The sequence below is a fragment of the Equus caballus genome, chromosome 14, assembly GCF_041296265.1.
Source record: "Equus caballus isolate H_3958 breed thoroughbred chromosome 14, TB-T2T, whole genome shotgun sequence".
NCBI classification, from domain to species: Eukaryota; Metazoa; Chordata; class Mammalia; order Perissodactyla; family Equidae; genus Equus; species Equus caballus.
The window spans coordinates 36,058,129-36,071,052 of NC_091697.1; the positions used below are offsets into that span (position 1 = coordinate 36,058,129).

At 38.3% G+C, this 12,924-nt stretch overlaps 1 long non-coding RNA gene across 2 annotated transcripts in view; it reads right to left on the reverse strand.

Annotated features, from left to right (window-relative positions):
* Nucleotides 1–12,401, reverse strand: part of LOC111767748 (uncharacterized) — a 47,419-nt gene extending 35,018 nt beyond the window's left edge. For both annotated transcript variants that reach the window (XR_011425036.1, XR_011425037.1), the window contains exon 1: nucleotides 12,126–12,401. This is a non-coding gene — a long non-coding RNA (uncharacterized lncRNA). The remainder of the gene's footprint in view (nucleotides 1–12,125) is intronic.
* Nucleotides 12,402–12,924: the final 523 nt, after the last annotated feature.

A 12,924-nucleotide genomic window follows, 5' to 3' on the forward strand; every position in this document is an offset into this window, starting at 1 on the left:
TTATAAATGCTATGTGAATAGGTGTTATTCTGTATTGTTTGCAGAATAATGATAAGGAAAAACGTCTGTACATGTTCAGTACTGACGCAACCATTGCAGGCCTTTCAATACGTAGTTGGCCGAATTCTAGGATGTGGAACCGCAGATACGCAGGGCCAACTGCAATTTCAAACATACAGAAAACTTGCTAGAATACTACAAAGAACCTCCGTGAACTCTGTACCTGTTGTTAACATTTTGCCACATTTGCTTATCATTTTCTCTGTCCACACACACGCACGCGCACGCACATTATTTTTTGAACCACATGAGTAAGCTGCAGACGTAAGGAAGCTTTATCCCTAAATATTTTAGTGTATATTTCCTAAGACAAGGACATTCTCTTACATAATCACAGTAAAATGATCAAAACAGGAAATTTAACACTAGTACAGTGTCATTATTTAATATACAGTATCTAATTCACAGGATTGTTCAAATTTCACCAATTATCTGCATCACGTCCTTTATAGGTATTTACAACTCCTTCCTTCCCCCACACCCTGTGCAGAATTAAATCCAGGATTATGCATAATGTTCAATGGTCATATCTCTTCAATCTCCTTAACCTGGAACAATTCCTCATGCTTTTTTTTTTTTTTTTTTTGATGTAATAACAGAGATTAGCTTACATTCAAGAGTTTTTTGTTTTTTTTAAAGTTAATTTTTATTGAGTTAATGATAGGTTACAATCTTGTGAAATTTCAGTTGTACATTATTGTCTGTCAGTCGTGTTGTAGGTGCACCCCTTCACCCTTTGTGCCCACCCCCCAACCCCCCTTTCCCCTGGTAGCCACTAATCTGTTCTCTTTGTCTACATGTTTAAATTCCTCATATGAGTGGAGTCATACAGAGATTGTCCTTCTCTATCTGGCTTATTTCACTTAACATAATTCCCTCAAGGTCCATCCATGATGTTGCAAATGGGACGATTTTATTCTTTTTTATGGCTGAGTTGTATATATATACCATATCTTCTTTATCCAATCACCTGTTGATGGGCATTTAGGTTGCTTCCATGTCTTGGCTATTGTAAATAATGCTGCAATGAACATTGGGGTGCATAGGACTTCTGGAATTGCTGACTTCAAGCTCTTTGGGATAGAGCATCCCAGTAGTGGGATGGCTGGGTCATATGGTATTTCTATTTTTAATTTTTTGAGGAATCTCCATACTGTTTTCTATAGTGGCTGTACCAGTTTGCATTCCCACCAGCAGTGTTTGAGTGTTCCTTTTTCTCCACAACCTCTCCAACATTTGTTACTTTTTGTTTTGGTTATTTTTGTCATTCTAATGGGTGTAAGGTGATATCTTAGTGTAGTTTTGATTTTCATTTCCCTGATGATCAGTGATGCTGAACATCTTTTAATGTGCCTATTGGCCATCCATATATCTTCTTTGAAGAAATGTCTGTTCATGTCTCCTGCCCATTTTTTGATTGGGTTGTTTGATTTTTTGTTGTTGAGTTGTGTGAGTTCTTTATATATTATGGAGATTAACCCTTTGTTGGATATATGACTTGCAAATACTTTTTCCCAGTTAGTGGGTTGTCTTTTTGTTTCAATCCTGTTTTCCTTTGACTTGAAGGAGCTCTTTAGGCTGATGAAGTCCCATTTGTTTATTCTTTCTATTGTTTCCCTTCTCTGAGAAGACATGGTGTCCAAAAAGATCCTTTTAATACTGATGTCAAAGAGTGTACTGCCTACATTTTCTTCTAGAAACCTTATGGCTTCAGGTCTTACCTTTAGGTCTTTGATCCACTTTGAGTTTATTTTGGTGAATGGTGAAAAAGAATGGTAAATTTTCACTCTTTTACATGTGGCTGTCCAGTTTTCCCAGCACCATTTGTTGAAGAGACTTTCTTTCCTCCATTGTAGGCCCTCAGCTCCTTTGTCAAAGATTAGCTGTCCATAGATGTGTGGTTTTATTTCTGGGCTTTCAATTCTGTTCCATGATCTGTATGCCTGTTTTTGTACCAGTACCATGCTGTTTTGATTACTGTAGCTTTGTAGTATGTTTTGAAGTCAGGGATTGTGATGCCTCCCGTTTTGTTCTTTTCTCTCAGGATTGCTTTAGCTATTTGGGGTCTTTTGTTGCCCCATACGAATTTTAGGATTCTTTGTTCTAATTCTGTAATGAATGTCATTGGGATTCTGATTGGGATGGCGTTGAATCTGTAGATTGCTTTAGGTAGAATGGACATTTTAACTATGTTTATTCTTCCAATCCATGTGCATGGAATGTCTTTCCATCTCTTTATGTCATCATCCATTTCTTTCAGAAAAGCCTTGTAGTTTTCGTTGTATAGGTCTTTCACTTCCTTAGTTAAATTCACCCCGAGGTATTTTATTCTTTTTGTTGCAACTGTGAATGGTATTGTGCTCTTGAGTTCTTTTTCTGTTAGTTCATTATTAGAGTATAGAAATGCTACTGATTTATGTAGGTTGATTTTATACCCTGCAACTTTGCTGTAGTTGCTGATTATTTCTAAAAGTTTTCCAATGGATTCTTTGGGGTTTTCTATATATAAGATCATGTCATCTGCAAACAGCGAGAGTTTCACGTCTTCTCTCTCTATTTGGATTCCTTTTATTCCTTTTTCTTGCCTAACTGCTCTGGCCAAAACCTCCAGTACTATGTTAAATAAGAGTGGTGATAGAGGGCATCCTTGTCTCGTTCCTGTTTTCAGGGGGACGGCACTCAGTTTTTTCCCATTGAGTATGATGTTGGCTGTGAGTTTGTCATATATGGCCTTTATTATCTTGAGGTAGTTCCCTTCTATCCCCATTTTGTTCACAGTTTTTATCATAAATGGCTGTCGGATCTTGTCAAATACTTTCTCTTTACCTATTGAGATGATCATGTGGTTTTTATTCCTCAATTTGTTGATGTGGTATAGCACGTTGATTGATTTGTAGATGTTGAACCATCCCTGTGTCCCTGGTATGAATCCCACTTGATCATGATGTATGATCCTTTTGATGAATTGCTGAATTCAGGTTGCCAAAATTTTGTTGAGAATTTTTGCATCTATGTTCATCAGCAATATTGGCCTGTAGTTCTCCTTTTCTGTGCTGTCCTTGTCGGGCTTTGGTATCAGCGTGATGTTGGCTTCATAGAATGTGATAGGAAGTATTCCATCCTCCCTAATTTTTTGGAATAGCTTGAAAACGATAAGTATTAAATCCTCTCTGAAAGCTTGGTAGAATTCCCCAGGAAAGCCGTCTGGTCCTGGGGTTTTATTCTTTTGGATGCTTTTGATTGCTATTTCAATCTCTTTCCTTGTGATTGATCTGTTCAGATTGTCTGCTTCTTCTTGACTTAGCTTTGGGAGATTATAGGAGTCTAAGAATTTATCCATTTCTTCTAGGTTATCCATTTTGTTGGCATATAGTTTTTCATAGTATTCTATTATAATCCATTGTATTTCTGTGGAGTCTATTGTTATTTCTCCTCTTTCATTTCTGATTTTGTTTATTTGAGCTTTCTCTCTTTTTTTCTTTGTAAGTCTGGCTAGGGGTTTGTCAATTTTATTTATCTTCTCAAAGAATCAGCTCTTTGTTTCATTGATCCTTTCTACTGCCTTTCTTGTTTCAATAGCATTTATTTCTGCTCTGATTTTTATTATTTCTCTCCTTCTGCTGACTTTGGGCTTTGTTTGTTTTTCTTTCTCTAATTCAGTTAGCTGTAGTTTAAGATTACTTATTGGGGATTTTTCTTGTTTGTTAAGATGTGCCTGTATTGTGATGAACTTCCCTCTTAATACAGCTTTTGCTGTATTCCATGTAAGCTGGTATGGCACGTTATCATTTTCGTTTGTCTCCAGATATTTTTTGATTTCTCCTTTAATTTCTTCAATGATCCATTGCATGTTCAATAGCACATTGTTTAGTCTCCACATCTTTGTGCCTTTCTCAGCTTTTTTCTTATAATTAATTTCTAGCTTTATAGCATTATGAACAGAGAAGATGCTTGTATTATTTCAATTTTTTAAAATTTATAGAGGCTTGCCTTGTTTCCCAACATATGGTCTATCCTTGAGAATTTTCCATGTGTGCTTGAGAAGAATGTGTATTCTGCTGTTTTTGGATGAAGTGTTCTATATATGTCTATTAAGTCCAACTGTTTTAGCTTTTCGTTTAGCTCCACTGTTTCCTTGTTGATTTTCAGTCTGGATGATCTGTCCGTTGTTGTGAGTGGGGTGTTGAGGTCCTCCAGGATTATTGGGTTATCTTTGATATCTTCTTTTTGGTTTGTTAATAGTTGCTTTATGAACTTTGGTGCTCCTGTGTTGCGTGCATAGACATTTATAAGCATTATTTCTTCTTGATGAAGTGTCCCTTTGATCATTATATACTGGCCCTCTATGTCTCTCTTTACCTGCTATATCTTGAAATCTGCTTTGTCTGATATAAGTATTGCGACATCTGCTTTCTTTTGTTTTCCATTAGCTTGGAGTATTGTCTTCCACCCCTTCACTCTGAGCCTGTGTTTGTCCTTGGAGCTTACGTGTGTTTCCTGGAGGCAACAAATTGTTGGATCTTGTTCTTTAATGCATCTTGCCACTCTGTGTCTTTTTATTGGAGAGTTCAATCCATTTACATTGAGGGTGAGTATTGATGCATGAGGGCTTAAGGCTGTCATTCTGTTGCTCATCTTCTGGTTTTCCTGCATTTCCTTTGTTTCTCATCCTGTGTGTTTTAGCCTACCCATTGACTTCTGCAATTTCTTATGCTGGGTTTCTTAGCTTTTTCCTTATTTATTTTTGTGTCTCTGTTCTGTTTTTTAATTTAGTGACTACCCTGAAGTTTGTATTCAGAATCTCACGGATAACATAGTCCATTTTCTGGTGGTCTCTTACTTCCTTAGCCTAGACTGTTTCAGTCCCTTTCCTCTTCCCCTCCTAAGTTATTATTTTCATCTCTTCATCCAATTTGTGTTGTGAGTTTGTGGTAAGAGTGATAAGATTGTCTTTGTTTTTGGTGATTTCCTTCCCTTTGTCCTAATGCTATAGTTGAATATTTGCTATCCTATTCTGATTCGACTATTTGTCTCCTTACTCTGTGTTTTGTGACCGCTATCTCCCTCTTTTCTTTTTTCAGGTATGAGAGCCTTCTTCAGGATTTCTTGTAGGAGGAGTCTTGTGGCTATGAAGTCCCTCAGCTTTTGTTTGTCTGGAAAAGATTTAATTTCTCCCTCATATCTGAAGGATATTTTTGCTGGATAGAGCATTCTTAGCTGAAGATTTTTATCCTTTAAAGTTTTGAATATGTCATTCCAATCTCTCCTAGCTTGTAAGGTTTCTGTAGAGAGATCCACTGAAAGTCTGATAGGGGTTCCTTTGTAGGTTATTTTCTTCTGCCTTGCTGCCCTGAGCATTCTTTCTTTGTCATTCATTTTTGCAATTTTTACTGCTATATGCCTTGCAGTAGGTCTTTTTACATTGACATATCTGGGAGATCTGAAAGCTTCCTCCACACACATTTCTCTCTCAATCCCTAGATTTGGGAAGTTCTCTGCTATTATTTCTTTGAGCATGCTTTCTGCTCCATTTTCTTTTTCCTCGCCCTTGGGAAAACTGATGATTCTTAAGTTGCATTTTCTCATTGAGTCGGCTATTTCTCGGAGAGTTTTTTTAGTCTTAGTTCTCTTTCTTCCTCTGTCTGGAGCCACTCAACCTGTATATCTTTGATTACGCTGATTTGCTCCTCTATGGTGACCACATGGGCATTCAGGGAATCCGTGTTCTGTGTTATCTGATCCATTGTATTTTTCATCTCTAGTATTTCTGATTGATTCTTCTTTATAGTTTCAATCTCTTTTGTGAAGTAGCTCCAGAACTCGTTGACTTGTTTCTCTATATTTCCCTTTACCTCATTGAGTTTTTTGATGATAGCTATTCTGAATTCACTATCGTTTGATTTACCTATTTCCAAGCCCTCAGGACATAATTCTGTGTTTTTATTCTTTTCTTTCTGGTCTGGAGCTTTTATAAATTGCTGGATGGTAGAGGAGCAGATTTTCCGCATAATGCTATTATTTGGTTGCAGTTACAGCCTGTTGCCACTAGATGGGGGTCGAGAATCCGATATTATGAGCCCTCTGCCTTCAGCTGAGATGGCAGTGCACAGCATGGGTTGGGGGCGGGGCACTTTCTCTTGTGCACAGACCCAGGTTTCCCATCAGCTCTGGCTCTCTGGTTTCCTGGGGCCTTGGCTTATTGGGGTCCCCTCACATGAAAGCTTTCCGCTGTTAGAGGGCTTCCGTCTGGGCAGCACTGGCCCTGGGAGTCCAGGACAATCCCCTGGATGCGTGGCCCCTCCCCCACTCCTTCCCTGTTGGAGCCTCCTGTGGCAGTGATCCCAGTCTTTAGGGGAGGGAGCGAAGTTCTCTCTTACCCCATTCCAGCTCCCCCCAGGGGGTTCCAGCCTCTCTGCCCTCTGTCATTTGGCTGCTGTGGGTCTCTGAGGATTCACGAGCTATTAGGATATTTTTTTTTGGAATGTGGTTGCTCCTTTTTGTTGTATGTTGGAAGGGAGAGAGTCCTGTGCGAGCTCACTCCACTGTGATGCTGATGTCACTCCTCCTCTTACTTTTCTGACTTTCATGACATTTATGTTTTTTAAGAGAAAAACATAATGACAGCAATATATTATAGATTATGTATAGATTTGTATGCAGAGATTTATACATAATCTCTAATTTATACATAAATCTATGTGTTTAATATATTAATATAATATCTACTATAGAATATATACTGAATATTCTCATGAATTCTTACATAGTATATAATTTATTGGGAAGAAATCTTCGAATGAAAGGGAACAGCAAGGGCAAAGAACCTAAAGAAATTCCTTGTATCTGCTCTGCCCAATATGGTAGCTATAGTGAACACTTATACATATAATTGTTGTATGGATTATAGATGATGTAAGAATTCATGAGTCCATATTAATAAATAAATAAAAACATAAATAAATAATAAAATAGAGAAAGCCCTTCTTTCTGTAAAACAATGAAACTATAGAAAGGAATGACAGAATTAGAGAATTACCATTTTTCAACCATTATGGTAATAATTGATTCAAGCAAGAATTATCAATGGATACTAAAACTGTGGATAAAAGTTTGAAGAGGAAAAAGATATTTATATAGCCCCAAAATATTGCCCCAGGAATCATTTATTAATTAGAAAGTAAAAGACAATAACTTTATAGTGGATAAACATGGAGGATATCATTTTAACCAAGCAGCCAAAGTTAGTGCCACCAGTGACAGAACAAACCGTCCTCATTTGCCTCTTTATATGATGCACTAAGGAGGGCACAACTTCACTTATGTGGTATTCCTGTTAAAAAATAAATCTATTCACGAGGAAACAGACAAACCCAAACTGAGGGATATTGTACAAAATAACGTTTGCTCTTTAATGAAAAAGTTGCTCAAATTGTGTTGCATCAAAAGTTGCATTATCGAAGAACACCACTAGATGCCACTGTGGCTTTGCAAGTAGCACAACTTTTATCCACGTTAAAGAACATCAGTTCCTTTGTAGGCTGCCTCCTTACTTTGACACCTTTGTGCACTGGACACATTTACCCAATTCCAACACATATAGCTTTGGGGAAGCTTCCAAGTTAAATAATGGTAAAAGCAGTGGAGGGGGAGGCAGCAGGCTGAGATTAAAGCCTGTCTTGGCCATTGCAAGCTTGTCTCCGGGCCTTGGTGTCCTCGGGTGTAAAATGAGGGGATTTGGTTGTTTGCTCCAACTCTCCTTTAGCTCTGCCAGTCTATGATTTCACGCTGATATTTTCTTAACTAAAATTGTTTCCGTCCTCCTTAACAAGACTTTTGCCCAACTGCGTTGGACCCACTACTGGTCTTTGCTTTTTCCTACAGTACTCTAACTTACCCAATGCTTGTCTTTAAGTTGACTCAGTTTTTAAAAATGTAAATAAAGAAAAAAATTTATAGGCCGATCACAAATGGAAACCAGTTCACTTGCCATAAATAGAAGGCAGCCGCAAAAAGAAATATAATAAAAACTACATAGCGTCATTAAATTCGAGCTACATATATTGTCTGCCAAAGCCTCAGAGCCTGTGGCCTGCTCTGTTTTTCTTTTTTAATGGGAGGTGCTAAAGAGAAGTTGAAGACAGGCTAGCCCTGAGACCTTCCTCTTGATGGAAGCAAAAGAAGTGAGACTGGGAAGGGATCCTTCTGTCTGTGCAGTTCACTATTATTTAATCCGGTATCCACAAAACCAACCACAATACTTCGTATGCCATTTAAACCAGTCCCGTGCTTTCATGAGCTGTCCTAAGTTATATTATTCCCTTTCCTACTTTGAACTCCTGATTCTTCAATATTTCTAATAGACCGGAAATCACACATTATTGTTTTCTTCAATCTGTATTTAAGCTTTCATTTTATTTTGATACTCCTTTCCATTTCGTATCAGTTTAGCTTCCCTTTAGCGTTTATTTCAATTTGCTTTTACATTCAGTCTTCTTCCATTTAAGACGCTAACTCCCTTTTTAACAGAGGAGATGATATATACCCCTCTGCTGTCAATGTCAAAGCAATTATGTGCCATCAAATGGCTTGTGATTTGGCATCTTCTCCTGATAAAGGCTTATGATAGATAGGATGTGGCAGAGGTCAGGAATTCTGCTGGGTACAACCTGAGGGTATGCTTCAAATTGCTTGAGCTTTACCCAAATCCCCTAGGACACAATCAGAAAACTGGTCCCCTTCAATTTTGGTGCAGAGCTTTTGTCTTCATTCTTCACAAGGATTCAGAGTGAAGACATCCAGGGCTGAGCCCCCTAATTGCTCGCTTTACTCCCTCACGTTAGTGTAGCCCTCTCCTGCTTTGTATAATCTGTTATCATCACTAATTTGCTGGCTACAATTAGCATAGGGGATTGTATAGGAGTAGAGACAATTTCTTAGCTGGCCAATGTTACTAAATAATTTAAAAAGGGGAAGACAAAGAATTTCCATCAATTACGTTTTGTTTTCTTAAGGCCTGTGTTGCCATTAAGGAAAACCATTCTAAGGTAAGAAAAACAGGAAATTCGTAGAGATCAATACATCAATTATTTCCCACATTATAAAAGTCATTTTTTCGTAACTTTCTTTTCTTTGGCGAGGTGGTTTAATTTGCCATTAGAAGCCCAAAAGCTGAGAAGTCATTTTCACTGTTCAACAAAACAGATGCTTTTTGTCTTGCATGAAGCACTGTTCCCATCAGCAAAAAAAAAAAAAAAAAAAAAGACAACCAAAAAAAACTAGAGAGATTTCTTTTCAGAAGAAATTTTCATAAAAAGGTTGATTCTGAATCAATAGAAACTTTTTTTTCTATAGTAAATTCTATAGAACTATGCTCTTACCACCCACCCACCCCAATTCAGAGTAAGAACTGTTTTTCCCTTTTCTGTTCTCAGGTTCATTGCTGTAGCCATGCTCCAATTTAAACCAGAGTGAGCGGATATTATAAGATTTCACGAGATTCACTAAATACACTAATGAAAATCAAATATGAAGCACGATTATTTTCTGGTGAGAGACTTACTTGAGATTTGCTAAAGAGTTCTTCAGTTTTCCTGTTGCCACATTTGTTCTTGATGTTGATGAATGTTTATGATTCCATTATCCTCTTTATGTTTACAGATTCTTACCCCCTATCCCCGCCCAACATTCACTGAATTGTTTTATTATGTGTTGACATCAGTGTTAATGGATGATGGTATTCTGGCAGAGTCTCCTTCCAAGGTTTGCTGAATATCACTAGTAAGTGTACTTTGAGCCCGTTTCTGGAACTGTATCCCCACTATACCGCCAGGGCTGCAAATTATACTTTAGTTCATTGTTTCAAAGTGTCTAGAGCCAACATGTCTGTTTGAGATACTGAGCCGAGTATTGTCTTCCCAGCACATCTATAACTATTGATTCCTATGAGAGAGGCTTAATTATATTTGCGCTTATCTTAGGACCACAGCATCGAAAGAGGCTTTAAAGATCCCTTCATCCCATCTGGTGCCCGGGTCCCTACCATATCAGCCTTCTCTGGTGCAAATAATAGAAACCAACTCTGGGCAAGTTAAACCAAAAAGGGTATTTACAGTATTAATAAAATGCGGCTCACGAAATTTAAAAATAAAATAGCCAAAGAACCAGCTTCTGCAGGGTCAGAAACCATATGGACTCTGGGGATCTAGGAAGTGCATACTAATTGGCAGTGTCTTTAAAAGTTAACCAGTGGTGACTCCTACGGGATATTTGGGGGAGCTTAAACTCCCCCTCACCCTGATTCTTAGGCTGGGCAGCTGAGACTTCTTACCCTTATTCCAAATGCCATGTGAAAGTAGTTTCAAGCTGGCCCGGAAATCCTGCCATCGAGCCGAATGCCACCCCCTCGCTTCTACACAGAAATGCTAAGGCCGCCCCTGAGACAACCGCTAGGGGGCATCAGCTTTGCGTTGTGTCCTCGACTCCACCTTTGGACCGCTGCAGAAAGGAGGGTCCAGCGGAAGAAGGCCCATGTGACTCGTCTCAGGTCATGACGTGACCACTCTTTGTCCAGGGCTATTGTTAAGTCAAGGTTGTCACAATAGGGGAGAGAGAAGTCCCACCAGGAGAACCGGAGATTGTTCCACATGAGAGGAGGGATGGCCAAAAACCGTGTGTTCACTAACCTTACTAAGAGAGTGACAATCTTCCAGTGATATGGGCTGTGCTGGCTCCTCAAGTACCTCTTGATGAGGCACTTGCGCTAATGGTGGAGTTAATACAGGGTTGCCAAAACCATTTTCCAAAAAGAGTGGAACATGTAGGCTTTTTTCTTGAGTCGTTTTTAAAAGCTTTATGAAAGTATAATTTATATGTAATAAAACTGCACATATTTAAAATGTGGTATCTTATAAGTTTCAACATACATATGTACCTGTGAGACCATTCTCATAGTCAGGTAATGATCATATCTGTCACCATCTATTTGCTTCATGTCCTTTTATAATCTCTCTCCCTGCCCTTCACAATGCTCCAAATAACCGTTGATTTGCTTTTCCTTACAATAGACACCTTTGCATTTTCTAGAATTTACGTGGTTGGAATCCTAAAATGTTTACTCTTTTTTCTTTTTAGTTTGTTCTATGTTTCATAATTACTTTGAGATCCCTCAATGGTATTATATGAATAGCTCATCCTTCTGGGGTTTTTTTGCTGAGTAATATTCTTATCTTTGGATATACCACTATTAGTTTATCCATTCATCTGTTTATGGACATTTGAGTTATTTCCCATTTTTGGCTATTGAAAATAAAGCAGGTACAAACATTTGTGTACAATTGTTAATATGGGAAAAAAGGAGTTTTTATTTTGTCCTGCCTCAAAGGAAATCTTTATTAATCATGCATAGTTCATAGATGTTTTTGAAAAGACCCAACTTTTTAGAAAAGCACAGTCCTCATGAGTGGCTTCAGCTTTGCATCATGAATCTTGTATTCAAAGAAAATCAAAGTGGTACAATTTATTTACATGATGATGCTTTCTAAATAAACTCTTTCTTAAAAAAAGTCTGGTCTTCTCTTAAATGTTACAGCAAAACATATAAAATTGACAACAAATTATAGTTTACATTTACAGAAAAGCTGTAAGTGCAATTATAGATCATAAACGTATTATTCAATCAGTTTAGTAAGAAATGGGTTTCCCAATACATGATTGTGAAAAAGACATTTAAAAAATATCCAAAGATTTAATCCAAGTCTTACTCTCTACAAAGGAAACTGTGATTTCCGTTCATAAAGAGCATGCCCACCCAGACCCCATCCTACAGGCTGGGCGCCCCTGCATCACCTTGTTTCCTTTGTTGCTTCTAACCTGCAACGTGAGATGCTGTGCAGTAAAAGGGGGAGAACCATTTTACCGGAATAGATGAGATATTAGAGCCAATGTTGCTGAAGTTAGGGTGCTTTTCAAAGAGCCATTCCAAAAAAGAAGAGGTGCCGAATTGCTTTCACACGTTACACAGTGAAGTGATGACTATTAAAAATGCTTCTCACCCCCTGTAGCCTCACCTCAAAGTGTGGGCGATCCGCTTTCAGTTCTGACGGCGCCAAGCCTGCCTTTCCTCCAGCAGAATTCAGCCTCTCCTGCCTTGTACCCGCTGATCCTCACTCCACCTCCTTGCGTCCATCCAAAGCAATCCTTCAGATGTTTGATGTCAGCTCGCAAGTCCCTCTCTCCTTCTCCAGACTTTTCTGAGCTCTCAACTTATTTTCTCTCCCTGGGAGGCGCTTGCTCCAGATCCTTATATGGCCAACTCCTTCTCACTCTTCAGTTCTCACTCAAATGTCATCTCCGCAGAGAGACCTTCTCTGGCAGAGCTGGCTCACTGCCCTCCTCCCCAGTGCTTCCCTCTAGCCACCAGCCTGTTCTTCATACTCTTTGTTGTAATCTGAAATTACCCCTTTTTTGGACTTACTTTTCACTGTCTTTCTCCCCATAAGCTGTAAGCTCCATGAGAACAGAGACGTTCTCTGACTTTGTTACTGTATGCTCATTGTCTAGAACTGCTGTTTATACTAAAGTTGCACAATAAATATTTATTGACTAAATTAACAAATTAATAGTGTGATTTATACAGTTTTTATTGTAATATATAATATACATGCTGAAACATGCATGTATAAAACTACATATATTGTTTAAGAAATGGTTTTAAAGTGAATATTTGTTAACTACCATTCAAATCAAGAGATAGAATAGTATTGGCATCCCGGAAACCATCCATGTGCTCCATGTGTCCACTTCCCTCCACAACCGCCCCTTCCTCCTCTGAGAGGTAATGACTATCCTCACATAGATGATAATCAT